This window comes from Phyllostomus hastatus, unplaced genomic scaffold, assembly GCF_019186645.2.
Source record: "Phyllostomus hastatus isolate PE091 unplaced genomic scaffold, TTU_PhHast_1.1 phas_contig_86, whole genome shotgun sequence".
Classification (NCBI taxonomy): domain Eukaryota; kingdom Metazoa; phylum Chordata; class Mammalia; order Chiroptera; family Phyllostomidae; genus Phyllostomus; species Phyllostomus hastatus.
This window is the reverse complement of record NW_025333977.1, coordinates 4,008,777-4,026,354: the sequence shown is the minus strand read 5'-3', so window position 1 is coordinate 4,026,354 and position 17,578 is coordinate 4,008,777.

The following is a 17,578-nucleotide window of genomic DNA, read 5'->3' as shown; positions in this document are numbered from 1 at the left end:
TATGATTTTGGTAGACTTGAATAAAATAATACAGAATATTTTATAAAATAAAATCTGTAAACATACTGAAAGCAAATGTAAACAATCAAGTATGATAAAAACATATTTTGAAAATTAGAATCCTTAACATATGTATTAATTTCTATCTTTAAAAGACAATATAAACTTTATCTCACCTTTCCTAGGAAAGGTAGTCTGTAAAACTAGGTAATTTTTAAGTCATTATTAAGTGTTTTGGATTCAAATCATTTTTTTATTGTTGTTCTATTACAGTTGTCCCAATTTCCCCCTTTGCTCTCACCCACCCATCCTGTCCCTTGCTCCCACAGACAACCCCCACACTGTCGTCCAGCCCATGGGTCATTCATACACGTTCTTTGTCTAGGCCCTTCCCCTTCTTTCCATCATTACTCATCCCCTCCCCTCTGGTCACTTTTAGTCTGTTCCATCTTTCCAAGCTTGTGGTTCTATTTCATTCATTATCTTATTTTGTTCATTAGATTCATCTTAAAGGTGAGATCATGTGGTATTTGTCTTTCATGCCTGGCTTATTTCACTTAGCATAATGCTCTCCAGTTCCATCCATGCTGCCACAAAGGGTAGGAGCTCCTTCTTTCTTTATGCTGTATAGTATTCCATTGTATAAATGTACCACGATTTTTCCATCCACTTGTTTACTGATGGGCACCTAGGTTGCTTCCAACAATTGACTATTGTAAATTGTGCTGCAAGCTTTCAAAATATTTTATTAATCATCTAATATATTGCACATGTTAGGGAAAGGGCTGTGTATATGTTAATGATGAGAACATACATTGTATAAATTTCAGAGAAGATAAATTCCTTAATAAAAATATAAAGAGAAGGATCCATAGGGACACACACAAAAATCAGTAGGAATGCATTTCAATTTGCTTAAAGTATTCAGATTAGGTTTCCAAGAGGAGGTGTTACATAAGCTGATTCTCACCATTTTTTCTATTTATCATTAGAATAAAAAGGCTAAGTGTTTGATCTGTTTAAAGTCTTATAAAGTAATTTTAAACTGACACTTTTGTGCAGACTTCATAAATCATTAATAGAAAACATAATATGTTATTCTCTAACATATTAAATATGCATTTTAAATTGTGTACAAAATATATAAAAGTTTGTATAAATATTGAACACACAGTACACATGAAAACATACTTAATGGCATATGTGAATTGGCTTTTCACTTTCACCCCCTTTGTGACTGCCGTTTAAAGTTTTCCTTCTTCTGAAGCACTGGTTTACATGACACTCCACACTGTGCCTACTAATGCGGAAAATTATTCCTTTTGTTTCAAAAGTCCTTTAACAGCACATAATATTTCCATTTTTAAATGACTGTGAGAGTATGTTGACATTACCTTATTTTATTGCTGTTTTAAATGAATTTGTTTTTTAGAGCAGTTTTAGGTTCACCGCAGAATGTGTGGTTCTCATGGACTCTAATACCCCCCACAGACAGCTCCTCACTGTTTATTGATTTTATCACTTTTATAAAATACTCAGTGCTTTAAATATTAATTTTAAAACTTAGATAAATTGTCCTCAATAACTTGAGATAAATATATAATAATTTAAACACTAACAATATCTATTATACTTTATAGGAATAAAATTTGCAAAGTTGGGTGATTATAACAGCCAAGTTGGATGTGCTTAAAATTGATGGAAATAGTTATACCAAGATATAGTATTGAAATGATGTACCAATAATTATATTTTTCATTAAGACTATATATGCATACATATTCATAATTCATATTTCCTGAGAATTTAACATACTTATAATCGGTACCATTCTTAATATTGCTGAGAAACAAACGGAGCATTTCCAGAGTTTTTCATTCATGAGTAAGTTAAATGTTATATGAATTTCCTAACCAATCAGAAAACACTCACCCCTGGCTGGTGTAGCTCAGTGGACTGAGCGCGGGCTGCGAACCAAAGTGTCGCAGGTTCGATTCCCAGTCAGGGTACATGCCTGGGTTGCAGGCCATGACCCCCAGCAACCGCACATTGATGTTTCTCTCTCTCTCACTCTCTCTCTCCCTTCTCTCTCTAAAAATAAATAAAATAATATAAAAAGAAAAAGAAAACACTCACTTTCTATCAAACCTTTGCTCTTTGCTCAACATCTGTAAAATTTCCTATACTTACTTTTGAAATTAAGGTTTATAACAATCTACAAACTTTTAAGTATAATTTTCTACTCTTAAGAGACTAATTTTTAAAACTTTGTTCTAATATAGTCTTCTCATGGAATTTAAAAAGACTCAGACTTCATGTCCTGAAAAATATTGAATTTAAGCTTATTATGCTTTATTATCACCTTCATATATATCTATAGTCATAATATCTGCTACCTCAGTTCCCAGTCACTTCTCAACCAGTTGCAGTTCCATTGGGCTTGTAATATGCCACTGAATTAGTCCTCAGGAAGGTCCCTAACAAATACCAGTATTTCAATATTTATTTGAATTCTAAGCAGATGCTGCAGAGTGAGCATATATTTTCATCTTAAAATTGTCTCTTCTGTGGTTTTCATGCCAATGAAAACAAGTCTTTTGCTGATAGGGATTCTTAGGGTTACAACCTAATGTATATGAATCCAGGATGGACCATGTCTAATGCTTGATTCTTAGGTGAAACCCTGCATAAAATATTACATAGGTCTCAGTCCAGGGTTACCATGTACTGTTTGTTAATGACCTTCCAATGTAGCGCTTTTTTGTGTATCAAAATAACAAACGGTGAAGCAACACAGCTAGGTGTTCAGTTTCACATTTTAAAAGAGCTGGCAAAGGGTTAACAAAATAGTTTCTGTTCTGCATATGAATTTTAACTTCAATTCCTTAGCTTTGTTTCCCTAGAAACAGGTAAGGATGCTATTTGTCAACTAAATTACTAGGCAACATTGCTTATGGTAAATGATTCTTAGCTGTAGGCTGGATTAAACCAGGGGATATAATAACTACTTGCTGGGAAGCCCTATTGGGAGGTGGCCCTAAGTGTGGATGCTCTCATATTTGGGCAGGTACCTTGTGAGATCTGTGAAAGGCCTCTATGGAGTTGGTACAAAAGAGTGTGTCTCCTGTGGGACATGAGGCTTTTTAATCACACTGATTTCCACACCAGTGGATTGTTGTATTTCATCTCCTCACACATGAGCGGTTCCCCGGGGAGAAGAGAGCTCGCCATGGCTTTATGGATTGCTATAAGAAATGCTGCAACACTCCCACTAAGAGAAACACCTGACGTGGCCCTCCTAGCATGCTCAGGTTCCACATATCCTTCTGAGTGGACTGGGCCAAATATCAGCTTTTCGTGGTCTTGTGAGTCTGAGTGTTTAGTTGAGTTTATATTAAGGAGCCCCCATTCCTAACAGGCAATGCAGGTGGTACTGCAATATTGTCATGACTTCCAGATGCCTTGATATTCCCAGATGCTCAGCATCTACGTAATTTTCATTCCATGTCATTCTTCTCTATGTGCAGTATTTGTAGGTCAAATTTCCAAATTATGAAAACCCTTAACAATGTATAGCGGGACTAACATGTATTTAAATTCAAACACACAATAGCAATAGCAATGTGTGGCTATTCTTGTATTTTCCTAATTTAATTGCTGTTATGATACAACTGTTATAACATAAGGAGATTTATCAAGTGCTACCTACCATGACAACATGTAATTTTTTATGCAGATTCTGAGATGGAGGCTAGAGAAAATAGGAAAGAAGACAGATACAAAAATGTTGTATCTCACCATGTTATATATGGATTAACAGTATATGACATGGTATATAGGTATATAATCTTATAGAAATAGAATCAGATTTTTAGTTTTCACAACACAAATGTTGAGAATATACTCTCAGTAACTTGAAGGTTTGTGACAAAAACCCACAAAAAATATTCACCTGGTTATTTTATCTTCAAATGCCTTTTATTAACTAAGTATATCATTCACTCAGTAACCACTTATTTTCTCCTTTCTTTCAAATTATAACTTATAAACATAAAATGTACATAAAACCAAACATACTTAGAACATGGTTGCTCACAATGTGGGAAGTAATCACAATCTCAGGCAATAAAACATTCACACTTTATATTATAAACTGAACATCAGTTTTCATACTTTTAAATGTGGAAACAATCTAATGATGCTCTAATTATAAATTAATTTTCAAAATATAAAATGCATTATTATTTTAAATGCAAGTGCCCTTTGTAGCACATGTAAACACTATGGTGCAATTTTGACTTCAAATTTAAGAAATAATTTTATTAAGCCTCCTCCCATGCTTTTAATTTTTTCTTTTATTTGCTGTCAGTCATATTTTATTTTATTAATATGTATTTACTTTAAGCTTGCGGATTATTTCTACAAGAAGTATCTGTAAACATGTCTATGTTTAATTTTGGGTATTTAATTAAGAGTAAATTGATAAATATTTGACAAGTTTCTGAGTTGCTTGAACAATCATTTCTATTTTCTTAGTTAATATTTTCATAATTATTTTTCAATATTTCCATAACTGTCTTATTTTATCCGTCCACAACTTCTGAGATATTTATTTATCTTATTAATTACTTTATACAGAGAGAATATAAATAACTTTTAGTAGTTAAAAAATTAAGAATTAGACTAAAATTCCTTTGTTAAAATACCATGTAAATTCCATTACTTCTCTTGAAAGCAAACTTTTCAGTTTAATTTATAAAAACTCATGGACAAGTAAGGAACTATGTAAATAAATGTCTCCCAAGTTGTTTGAATATGAGTTAAATGAATATATTTAAGAACAAATTAGATCCTTAGTAATAATTACAGTGGGCTATAAAATACTTTATATATTATAACCGACCTTTGTATTTTGGTTTTATCAGACTTGTGGAATCAGTTTAAACAATCTTCAGAAAAGTGTACATACATTACCTTAAACTATGTATGGTAATAATATCAATCATAGTAATAGCAGGTCAAGATATGTGACGAGTAAAATAAGATTTGTTTTTGTTTCCTTTGGTTCAGACTTACTCTCTAGAATAATAAAAATCATAGCCAGATTCCCCTCATATCCCTGTACTGAGAATTTAGCAAGACCTTCAAAATAAAACTAATTTTTGGTAATAATTGAAAAAAATATGAGACTAAGACAGTTATAAAAATAGTGTGAATTCTCAAATAGTGTCTAATTTTCAGAAATTCATAATTTAAAAGCATTCCATAAAATTTTTAACTTTTCATAACTTTTAAAACATTTTCTGAAAATATTTTAGAATTAATACATTAAATCATGCTATTTAGAATTTGTGTTTCATAGTTTCAAAGTAGGGGACAATGGCAAAATAGCAGTAATGCACAAAGGCAATGACAAAGTCTCATCCGTGTGGAAGATCAGAGGGCCTGGTGACAATGCACTGCCCATGAGCAGTCATACGGCTGCATGTTTAAACACGTAAGTCCTGTCAGCATCCAAAGCATCCAGAAGTGGAATTAAAATAAATAACAATTTGAAAGGAAGGAAAAAGAGAGGGAGAGAAACATCAATGTGTGGTTGCCTCTCACGCACCCTGTTCTGGGAACCTGCCTGCAACCCAGGCATGTGCCCTGACTGGGAATCAAACTGGAGACCCTTTGGATCACAGGCCCAGGGTCAATCCACTGTGTTACACTAGGTGGGACTTTTACAAAAAGTATTGTTTATTCTATTATAGTTGTCCCAATTTCTTTTTTCCCCTTTGCTCCTCTCCACTCAGTCCACCCTTCTTGCCCACAGTCAATCCGCTGTCTGTTGCCCATGTCCATTCACATCTTATGTAACCCAGTCACAGAGTACCATGTCCTTTCAGCCAAATTTCATTGCTTAGAGCAAGTCCCCATGGGATAGCTATACCAAGTCATCTCAATAGGAGAGATTACACAAGGCAAAGAATACCAAAAAGATCTCTGAGGGCCAGTTTAAGTAAACTAAACATATTTTGTCTAGACTCCCAAGCATAGAAAAAATAAAATTGACTTATTATAAACAGCATGTTCTCACTCATGCATGCATTTTCTGATCATTGACTCTGTGATATGCTTGCTTTATGATATGAGTTGGGATAAATATACAACTATGAAATTACCTCCTGTTCTAAATAAACTTGAATTTCCTAGATGAAGGGCAACAGGTAAATATTTCCCATTAGCAATTATAATAACTTGCTATAAGTACATCAAGAAATGATGTATCAAGTTAACTAAGGTAATTGCCAAGGTGACACTTGAATTAAATCCAGAGAACTGGGGAGCATTAGTGAGGTTAAAAGTGTTCTTGAAAAATGAAGACTGTCATGTAATGGGATTGGTAGGAGCAGGTTCACAGAGGTATGAAATAACTTGAAACCTTCCTGAAATTGCAAGTCACTGGGCTAAATCAAGGAATGGGTTTTAAAAGTTAGGAAGGGGCCAGGTCATGAAGGGATGTGTCTACTAAAAGAAGTCATCTAATCTTTTTATCTGAAAGTTATTGAATATTTTATTTCTAATAATGGTAAGTTGCTCTTGCACAATATAGTGAATCAATCAATTTATTCATTGTAATATTTACGAATATCATGCTGAAATTAATGGGTAAAATGATTTTGGAAGTTTAGAATATTATCAGCCCAAATTCAGGGGCCTGTTATAATGATCCCAGTAAGACATTTTGAAGATTCAAAGGAGATGTTTCTGGAAATACACAAGGAATCTCATAAAAAAGATATTCAGAAAGTGGAGTCTGTTGATTGATAGCTTTTTATTTGAAAGGAAGATAAAGAAATCAGTGTAGACGTTTCTCTTCTCTTAACCACAAGTTAATGTACACTCAATGCATGTGTGCATTTTTTTCAAATCTGACTTGATAGGTCTGGAGTAGGGCCTGATACTCTGCATTTCTCATAAGCCCCCAGATGGTGATTATGCTGAAATCATATTTTCAGTAACACAGGATTAAATTACTAACATTTCATGACTAGAAAATGGCAGGGTTATTTATACCAAAGCATGAAGGACACACACTTGCATACCACACACCCACTTGTCAGTAAAGTGAAGAATTCAAATAACTGAAGGTATATATGGACCACCAAAAAGGGAGCCAGATAGTGATAAGTAATAGTTATTTGTATCTGGAGAGGGAGATTCTCAGAGTGCTCTTATCAGTTGTAGGATGATTTTAAGGTAACTTCAGTAAGGTGACACTGAAGTGTCCAGACCTGGCCAGGTTGCTCAGTTGGTTAGTGTTGTTGCCTGCACTGTAAGTTTGTGGGTTTGATCCCTTGGTCCTGGTGCATAACAGAGACAACTGATTAATGGTTTTATCTCTCTCTTACTCTGTCTCAAACCAGTAAACATATCCTTCGGTAAGGATTTTAAAAAAAGAAAATTAAGTGCCCATTAATCTATATAACTGAAAAGGAACAGGTTAACATGGAGACAAGTATTGGAAAGAGAGAAACAACGTATGTGACTGACTGCTGTAGCTCAGTGGATTGAGTGCTGACTACGAACCAAAGGGTCACTGGTTTAATTCCTAATCAGGGCACATGTCTGGGTTGAGGGCCAGGTCTCCAGTAAGGGGAATGCAAGAGGCAACCACACATTGATGTTTCTCTCCCTTTCTTTCTCCCTCCATTCTCCTCTGTCTAAAAATAAATAAATAAAATCTTAAAAATATATTTATTAGTGAGAGAGAGAGACATTTATTTGTTGTTCCACTTATTTATATGCATTTACCTGTTGATTATTGTAGGTGCCCTGACCAGGGATTGAACCTGTCTCCTTGGTGTATCAGGGGTGATGTTCTAACCAACTTAGCTACCCAACCAGAACACATTTACACTTTTAATACTTTTCTACTTCATTTATTCATTCTCTATAAAATTATGTTAAAGTTGGGATGAGTGTAAGGACAATTTAAACTTTATCCTTTTAGGAGAATGGGGGGCAATTTGACTAAAACACTTAAAAGTGTGAAAAGACAGAATTGACAAGTACATTTGTGTTGTGGATTCAGCTTTTCAGTAGCACCAATGAACAGAGCTATTTTCCCTTTCAGGAAAAAATGATGCTTTTGTCTACTCATCCTATATACCCCCTTCTTTTTCTGGAGGAGCAGGACCCTTTTTAGTGTGGCAAATGTGTTTCCTACATGTTCTGTTAACTTCTGATATAACTCACTGTTTATTGGCCCAAGTTGATTGTAGAAAGGGGTGGGAGTCTTTTCCTGGAAACTGGCCAAACCGAAGCTGAGATTGCATATCATTCTATTGAAATTTCAAAATATGTCAGATTTGGAAATCCTCAGCAGCAGTGACCAAAGCTGGTTGAATGTGAGAGAGAAGAGAATCAAAATACAAAGGAAAATAAGCATATAAGATAGAGAAGAAAATATTGGAATCAGAACCTCTTATTCTAAATGACATTGCCACTTGCCACCTTTCCAAATCTCTAAGAGTTTGATTATCCAAACTTCCATAAATACAGCAGGCATATAGTCACTACCACCTCCTAGAGCCTATGCAAGGCCTGTTATATATATATTTTTTCAACAAAATGCTATGATGAATTTATTCTCAAAATAAGAAAAAAATATTTTCCATTTATTTCCTTTTCTGAATTTTGTCATAGGCACTACTCTATAGGGTTCCATAAAGTTCACTTTTATGTCAACCAAACTGCATTGATTCAGTTCAGCTTCATGGCTTGGCGCTGAAATATTGCCCACCCTAAAAGAATGCTAATCAAGTAATTCTATGACATCTATATAACCTTGCAGTAAAAAGCACACTAGTGTAAAGGTGGGTGAATTACAGTCTATTTGATGCTTGATTTACTCTACAGCTGTCTCATGCAATGAAATACAGCAGCCAGGAACTGAAGCTTGGGTGGTTTTCAAACAGATTGGAATTATTTGGTGAAGAGGGTGGATCTCTCGGGGAACACTAAAAATGAACTGGATCATTTTACAACTCCTTTGGTTTTATTAGCAACTAGTTTAGATTTGGATTTGCTTCTGACTGAATTAAATTAAAAGTTGGCATGGCCACACACATTTATCTTTCTTTGCTAATCTACTTATGATCATTAAGAAGTATTTCATCAAAGCTACCGCAGAAAAGGATAATACTTAAAAAACATTATTAATGTAAAAGAAAAATAGGATACACTTTAAATTGGGGGAGAGCTAGTTTCTACATGTGCTACTACCACTTAAAAGTGCCATTGAAGCACTGTTCATATCCCCCTAGTGTATATTGCTCTATTTATTAAAGTGTTGGACAGGATGTTATGTTTTTGAAAGTGAATAACATTGTCAGATTATTATTAAAAAGAGATAAACTTCCTTAATCTGTGGACTAAGTTTCAAAAAATTAGAAAGGGTAAAAGTTTCTGAGAAATTGCCACAGTGGTTTGTAACCCTGAGAGGCACCATAATGATATTCAGCTGTTACTATAAGATGTATCATTTTACTTATAACCCTTAAGCAGCAATTTGTACCTTGAGAAAATTATTGACAACTGACTAAATAAAGCTTATGCTCGACAAATATAACAGTTCACCTTTTTTGCAATAGATATATTTAAATACTAATGTATATGAACGTTGATATTTCCAATTCAAGTACAGCAAAGTACTCATTTGTAATATCTTGCTTAAAATGTGATATGAGATTAAATAGTTCAGTCACATATGGAACAATGAGAACATATATGTATAGGTGTAAAGAAAAAGAAAATGTTTTTTAAATAATAATCTAAAGAAAAATATTTTCCTTATTCAAATTTAGTCAGTATTTGTACAGCTTATATAAAGTTCATCATTATATACATGGAATAACTGAATTTACTGATAAAGTGGATGACATACATCAAATTCATAAAACAAAAAAATTTAAACATATTACATGATTCAAAGATTAAGGAAAATTCAATTCTAATCTTTGTTGTTCTATCAGGTGTCCCTACAAATGCTTCAAAGTTCTGAATGCGGTAACCAATCAGCAGGGTAGAGTATGGAGGGGCAGGAAGCACTTCCAGAGAAAAAGAGGAAAGCCTATGAAAGCATCTAAAACACTCCGTGTCTATGTGGATTGAACTGGGTATTCTGTTTGCCTCCCCAGAGCTTGCCCTCCCTTACAGTTCTGAGCCTTTGGAGGCCTTGCTGTACCGATACTTGCAGGAGTTCTAACAAAGGATGACCTAGAAGGGGCTCATCTGTGAATCTTCTTCGCAAAGGAAATGGATAGAGCTCTGTCTCCTTTCCAGGTTTGGTTCCAATACCCTTGTCCTTGTCCCTTGCCCTGTTAACTCTTTAAGGGGAGTAGTGCTCTGCTCCCTCCCATGGTTGCTAGCTGCAGCAGGTTACAATGGCCCCACCCTGCCCCTACCAGTTCCTCCTTAGGCCTGCACACACAATCGTCTATAATCCCAGTGGGAAACTCTCTTCAATTACTTTGTCTGAATAAAATATTGGCTTCTGCCAGGACCCCGGTGGTGAAAAGGATGATAATTCATTTTACATTTATAGAATGTACATTGGTAAGAGAATTGGAAAAAAAGACAATACAAGATTAAACAGGGCTCATGGAAGAGACAGTTTTGTTTGTCGTGACAATGAAATTATGGAAACTCTAAAAGACTTTAAAACCTGGCCTGATATAGGTATATTAACATTTGGTTTAAAGAGACCTTGAAGAATAGATTCACCATTCTCTAAACTGGAGGCAAGGAGATTAATAAGAACATAAAGCCCAAGGTTCATAAGGACATGGATTAAAGTTATGGCCATAACAGTGGAAAAAGATATAACTCTGAATATATTTACAGATAAAATTAATCATACTCCATACAGTTTACCACAGATAATTTCAAAAAAGACCGTTGCCATATTACTGGTAGTAAGAGTAATATCAGAATTACCATGAATCAATGAATTTGATTCATAAAATGTATTGTCAAAGGATAAATTTATCAATATATAAAGCAATAGTAGAGTGTGTTTTGAATAATTTACAATATGACAGTTTTGACAGTCAAAATAGACAATGCCTTTTTTAATAAGTCTTTTTGTGAAGTCCACATACAGATAAAACACCAAAACGGCTATCAAATTCTAATTTAAAACCCACCATTTTAAAAAATTTTATTTTAATTGTTATTGCAGTGCAATCTTCTATCTTTTACTCCCATCCCAACCCACCCACCCAACCCTCCCCTCCTTCCTCCCATTTCCACCCACCCCTAGTTTTTGTCCCTGTGTCCTTTATACTTGTTCCTGTAAACCCTTCCTCTTTTCTCCTGAAATTCCCCTGAAATTCCCTCTCCTCTCCCCTCTGAACTCTGTCAGTCTGTTATTTATTTCAGTGTCTTTGGTTATATTTTGCTTGTTTCTTTGTTTTGTTGTTTAGGTTCCTGTTAAAGGTGAGATCATATGGTATTTGTCTTTCACTGCCTGGCTTATTTCGCTTAGCATAATGCTTTCCTAAAATCCACCATTTAATAATCTTAACATAATAGCAATATAGAAGTCATGATGCATTGTTTAAAAAGTCAAACATTAGCCTCAATAGAAAAATAATGTTTAAATATGTTTTCTTTCAAAAATATTTCCTGACTGAAAATTTCTAAACCTGAAGTAGAACAAAGTATCTTTTATGAATCTTATTGATCAAAATATCCAGGGTTTATTTCCTTATGATATCTAATAGAATATCATACCAAGTATTGTAATACTAGAATTTCAAGTATTACCTTTCTTAGATGACTATTTTTCATTATTTTTAAATTAAATTTGTTGGGATGGCATTGATTAATAAAAGTACATAGGTTTCAGGTATACAATTCTGGGATACATCATCTGTATATTGCGTCATGCACCCAGCACCCAAAGTCAAGTCTGCTTCTGGCATCACATATCCAGCCCCATTACCCTTTTACTACCTCTCCTCACCCTCCTCCCTCTGGTACCCACAACATTTTTGCCTGTGTCTAGGAGTTGCAATTTTCTGTTCCACTTGAGTGAAATCATATGGATCATGATTTTTTTTGTCTGACTTATTTATCTTGGCATGATATTCTCAAGACGCATCCATGTTGTTGCAAATGACAGTATTTTATTTTTTTTCTTATGGCTCATAGTTTGAAAACATTTATTCACAAAGACATACACACCTCCTGTTCACTGCAGTGTTATTCATGGTGGCCAAGACATGGAAACAACCGAAGAGTCCTTCAACAGATGATTAGATAGAGAAGCTGTGGTACATATTTACAATGGAATACCACTAGATGACTGTGTTTACCAGGAAGACAGAGAAAGGGGGCAATGAGCCCAGGAAGATGGGTGACTTTCTGGAGCTGGAAAAGGCAAGGAAATAGTCTTCCCCTAGAGATTTTTGCTAAAAGGAAACATAGCCTTGCCAACACCTTGATTTTAACACAGTGAGTTCCATTCCAGACGTCTCACATACAGAAGATAATATATTTGCATTGCTTTTGTTTCTCTGCTGTAAAGATTGTATTCTTTTTATATCAGTGTTAGGTTGGCAGCAAAGTTGAGAGGGAGGTGGAGAGATTTCCTACACACCACCTGCAATATTCTATTGCCACATTTGCAACAAAGTAGTACATTTGTTATCATTGATGAACCTGTTTTGATGTATCATTATCAGCCAGAGTTCATAGTTTACATTATAACTGACTCTTGGTGCTGTGCATCTTATGGGTTTGTACAAATATATGATAAGATGATTTTATCATTGTAATATCATGCACAGTGTTTCACTGCTCTGAAAGTCCTTTGTGTTCTGCCTATCCATCCTTCCTTCTGCCTCATTTGTATCATTTTAATCTGATGTTTATAGTAACTTCTTACAGCAGCAGTAATAAACTAGTACTAGGAGGTGGTGGTGGTGATGATGATGATGATTTGGGATATTAATGTACATAATATATTCTATTTTAAATCAGAGTAAACTATGATTTTCTTTAATGACTTCAGACTTTTCTTCATAATACAACTCTTCCTTTGTCTGATGCTTTGTACAATTGGGAAAAACACATATCTTTTTACTATTATTCCATGTATGTTCTATTTATCAGAACATCTCCAAATATGATTAGTGTGTAGATGATGCCTTGCTTTAGTCTTTAAGTGATGATATAATCTTTTGTTATGGTTCATTTTAAAGATTTTCCAGAAAGGGAGAAGTAAATTACTATCTTCAAAGATATTAAGGTTATTAATGCTTTATAATTTAAAATGAAATTTTCTAAATTGCAACCCAGAAAATCTATACCAATACACATTTCTGCCTGCAGGGTATCACTGCCAGGTGTTTCATACTTGACTCAATTAACATATGCATCAATTAATATGATTAATTCTTTTTAATTTTGCCAATTTTGGTAACTTAAAGAATAACTCTAAGTGCAATTCTTTCATTCTGATTGATGTTGGCCATTTGTAACTTTGCTTATTGATTATGTGAAGACATTATTTTTAACTGATTTGAAAATAGGTAATTTATCCCAAATGAAGAGATTGTATGCATTGTATTCAAGGTAATTTCTCCTTAAAAACATGTAAAACTGCCAAAGAAAGCTATAAATTACATAAATGCCAAACATAAAACATTTATATTTAATGACTCATTACCTGTTTAAACTGCAGGATTAACGAGGGAAAATATGAAATGAGAGAAAGTGAAGCAGATTGGGAAAGCCGTTTAATACAAGTTGCATATGCAAATAAGACAGTTTTGAAGAAATGGTTTACAGCTCTTTATGTTAACTAGACAAGGCTTTGTGGGGATGACATAATATTCAGCAGTTTACTTTAAATATCAATATATTGAAAGGCCAGGAGAAAATGTTCAACTTACAACTGTCATTCCAAATGTAACTCAATTAGTCAATATTAAAATATTTGTCAACAATTATATTCATAATTTCTAATTGTAGAAATTTAAAATTTTAAAATGAACTAATACTGGCTTCTAAATTTGAAATAAAATTAATTAAAAATAAAAAATTACTGAACTTTTATAGATGAAACTTATTAGCTTAAAAAAGTTTATGTATCTACTTGAATCTTGAAGAGCAAATACTTTTATATTTCAAATTGAGTTCTCTAAAATACAATATTGGCTTACAACTTACAATAAAATCAATAAATAGACAAATCTACGAAAGAAAATTAAATAATTGCTTGCTATTGCTTAAAAACATTATGGCAGTATATATAATTAAAAGATTAGCAAACCATAACAACTTATCTTTCATCCACTTTTCTAGTAACCTTTTTTATTAGTCTGTGGTGTTCTACTGATCATATATTTTTCTCTATACACCATTTTGCTTAGTATAAAGATAGAAACACTTGCTTTATTTTATTCTTCTCATGATATTCTCTGAAAACCACAATCATAGAAACCTTTCTTTCACATGGTTACAGAAGATCCCATGAGAATATATAAAGAAAGAGAAAAGCATCTGAGATACAGTCACTAATATCATAATAAACTCTGTAATTTCCTTAACCTGAAGATTTCTTTCACCTGTGGCTGACAAAAGACATATAATAATTCCAGTTACCACTGTCATCCAGAAAGAGGTTATTTAATTATGCTGTGGTCTACATTTTCACATGAATGAATTAAGAAAGATGTTATAGCCAAATGCACAGCATTTCCTGTAAGCTGCATAGATAAGTAAGTAAATCAAACAATTATTCCTTAATCACACTACCAACCATGACTAGATCAAGAATGCTAAGGAGTAGTAATCGCCTCCTTAGGGTAGATATTTAATTAATCATGGTGGCAAGTAGGGAATCGAAGTTTCTGCAAAGACTCTCAGTGAAACAGCATAGAAAGCATGGGCAGTAATAGTCTACAATTAGGAGAATCATGCAGCAAAGAAAATTAAAAACTGCAATTGATATATTTAAAAAGAACTATGAATGATTAAATGTGTATAGTATAGTTGTGCAACACACTATTTCTGATATTTTAAATGGAAGTACCTGTGGTTTGAAATATAGATGGCTAGTAGGTATGCTCGATATAACAATAGAGTTTCACTATAATTAACTCTACCCTTCAGGCATTTGGCTGTATTCAAAGTCACTCTAGTAAGTTGAATATGGAACAGAAACTAGCTGGGCATATTAACAGATATCTGGCAGACTCTCCCCTTCATATATTATTTTTGAAATTAAAAATGATGTAAAAATCTGGAAATAGGTGCATGCATCCTGGCAATGTCTTATAAAATTTGGAAATATCCCATGTATGAGGAATTTTGCTATTAACAATGAGAACAGAATCATTAAATACAATGTACAAGCTCACTTTTCAATCAAACTGACGAAAGAGGAACTTCATGGAATTTAAATTCAATATGTGCCATGGATTTTTGAGCATCCCATGCTAGATAGACTATGAGGATCTGGAGGAACAAATCTATGCCACATATCTAATAGACACTTAAGTTTACTAACAAGTACTAGGATGCAGTATTCAAATCAAGAAAATGAAATCATATAATACAGGTGAGGAAAGGGGGTGATAAATAAATATCTATAATGTAAACAAAATCTTAACTTGTGAAAATGCATTTTAAACTCCGTCTTCCATTCCCCCACCTTTTGACTTTAAAATGTAAACTAAATATATTGTGTATGTAAATAAGACTTCTTTTTCTTAAATGGGATGCATATAGCAATTCTGATACTTCCAAGTAGTAGCTATTATGAGTTGTAATTGATCCCACATCCAAATTAAATTAATACAGGCTAATTGTAAATGTATATACTGCCTCAAAAAGTTAATAAAATAAAAAGGTGACAAATGATTTTATTAAATGTAAAATAAAACATATATACTTTATAAATCAGTTAATTTAATGGTAACAAAAGTAACTGGCTTTGATATGTTTGAGTCATACCTGCAATAAAATTAAGGGAGATCTTGTACATGTGAAATGAGAGCAAACATTTATGAAAAAATAATCAGATAAGGAATAAGTACAGAAGAATAAATATGTATGTATGTATGTATGTATTGCTTGCTTTCTAATTTTGCAGTTACGATGGAGGTAGTGACAGACAAGTTAGCAAGGCTGAATCTTGAACTATTAATGATGCCCACTGGGGTTTGCATTCACTCCTGGAAATAGAGAGTATCCTCAGTAATTTAAAGCTTTGGTAACACAAGCATGTTCCTGGACCACGAGCTGCATTCGTTTCCTCCAGGAACTTCTTAGAAATGGAAAATCTTGGTCCAAACTGCACAGAATCAATGGTTTCTCCATTTATTAAAAACAAGATTCACTAGTTAATCTTGTGCAAATTAACATAACCAAGCCCCATTAGACAAAGCCAAAGATTCTAGAGTTTACTACCCAAAGCCCTTCACAGTGTGTGAGATCAATGAATCCTATTTACAAGACGGTACAGATTTTGAATCATGGATTTCCTAATAAAGGTTTCATCAAGTCTGCATTAAAAATATAATGATCATGTACTCTTTTATATATAACCTGTTTTATTTATCATATGCTTTAACTGGCACAGTCCTCTACCACACTCTTTCCTAAATATTTGCTATGTAGAAAAAATGGACCATCTTTTGACCTGTCCTTAATTATATTTACTTTGCATTGCTTTTGTAATGGTGAAGTAATTATGACTCTAAAAAGGGTTTTCATGTTATTTTTATGCCTCCATTTTTATTTGTTTTTGGCAGAGTGCAACATTTAAAAATTTTTTTCCTATGATGGCTATTTTGATTTTGTTTTTACACAGAGGTCTTGGTGATCTTAACACAGGTGCCCAGGTTTAGTCATATTATTCATTTTTATTATACTTAAAAAGCCTGAAACTCTTTTCTTCTGAGCAATATGTGTTATATTTTAAATAACCAATATATACAATAACTTAGTAAAAATATTTTAAAATATTATCTCAATTTAAAGATAAACAAAAATCAGATGCAGAACAAAACCAGGAGATCCAATCTATGAATAAAAGTTATAGTAAAAAGATAAAAAAATATATAAAGATAACTCTTTGTTATTTAAAACTGAGAAGTTGAATGCTTGAAGTTTAGTGTACACAAAAGCAATATATTGAAAAAATACTTAAACATTACCTACAAACAATAAAGAAATCACTCAAAAAACACAATGGAGTAGAATCATCACTTTATAGAAGTCAATGTGGCAAATCTAAACAGGCCTGAAAAGAAATTTTTTAGGTACTATACATAGAAAAAGATGTGAAAGAACTTGGTAAACTTTCCAAATAAATACAATGTCCAAAATAATGAACTATATCAAAAGAAAATTTTTGAAAACATCATTATTAAATTATAACACAGACAATAATTATTAAGTGCAACTGAATTTTGTAATCAATTCTGCATCCAATAGAATTTTCTAAGTGTTGCCTAAATATTAACAGCATTAGATGGTAGAAAGAAGTTTGTCAGTGAATGGACTGACAAAAGTT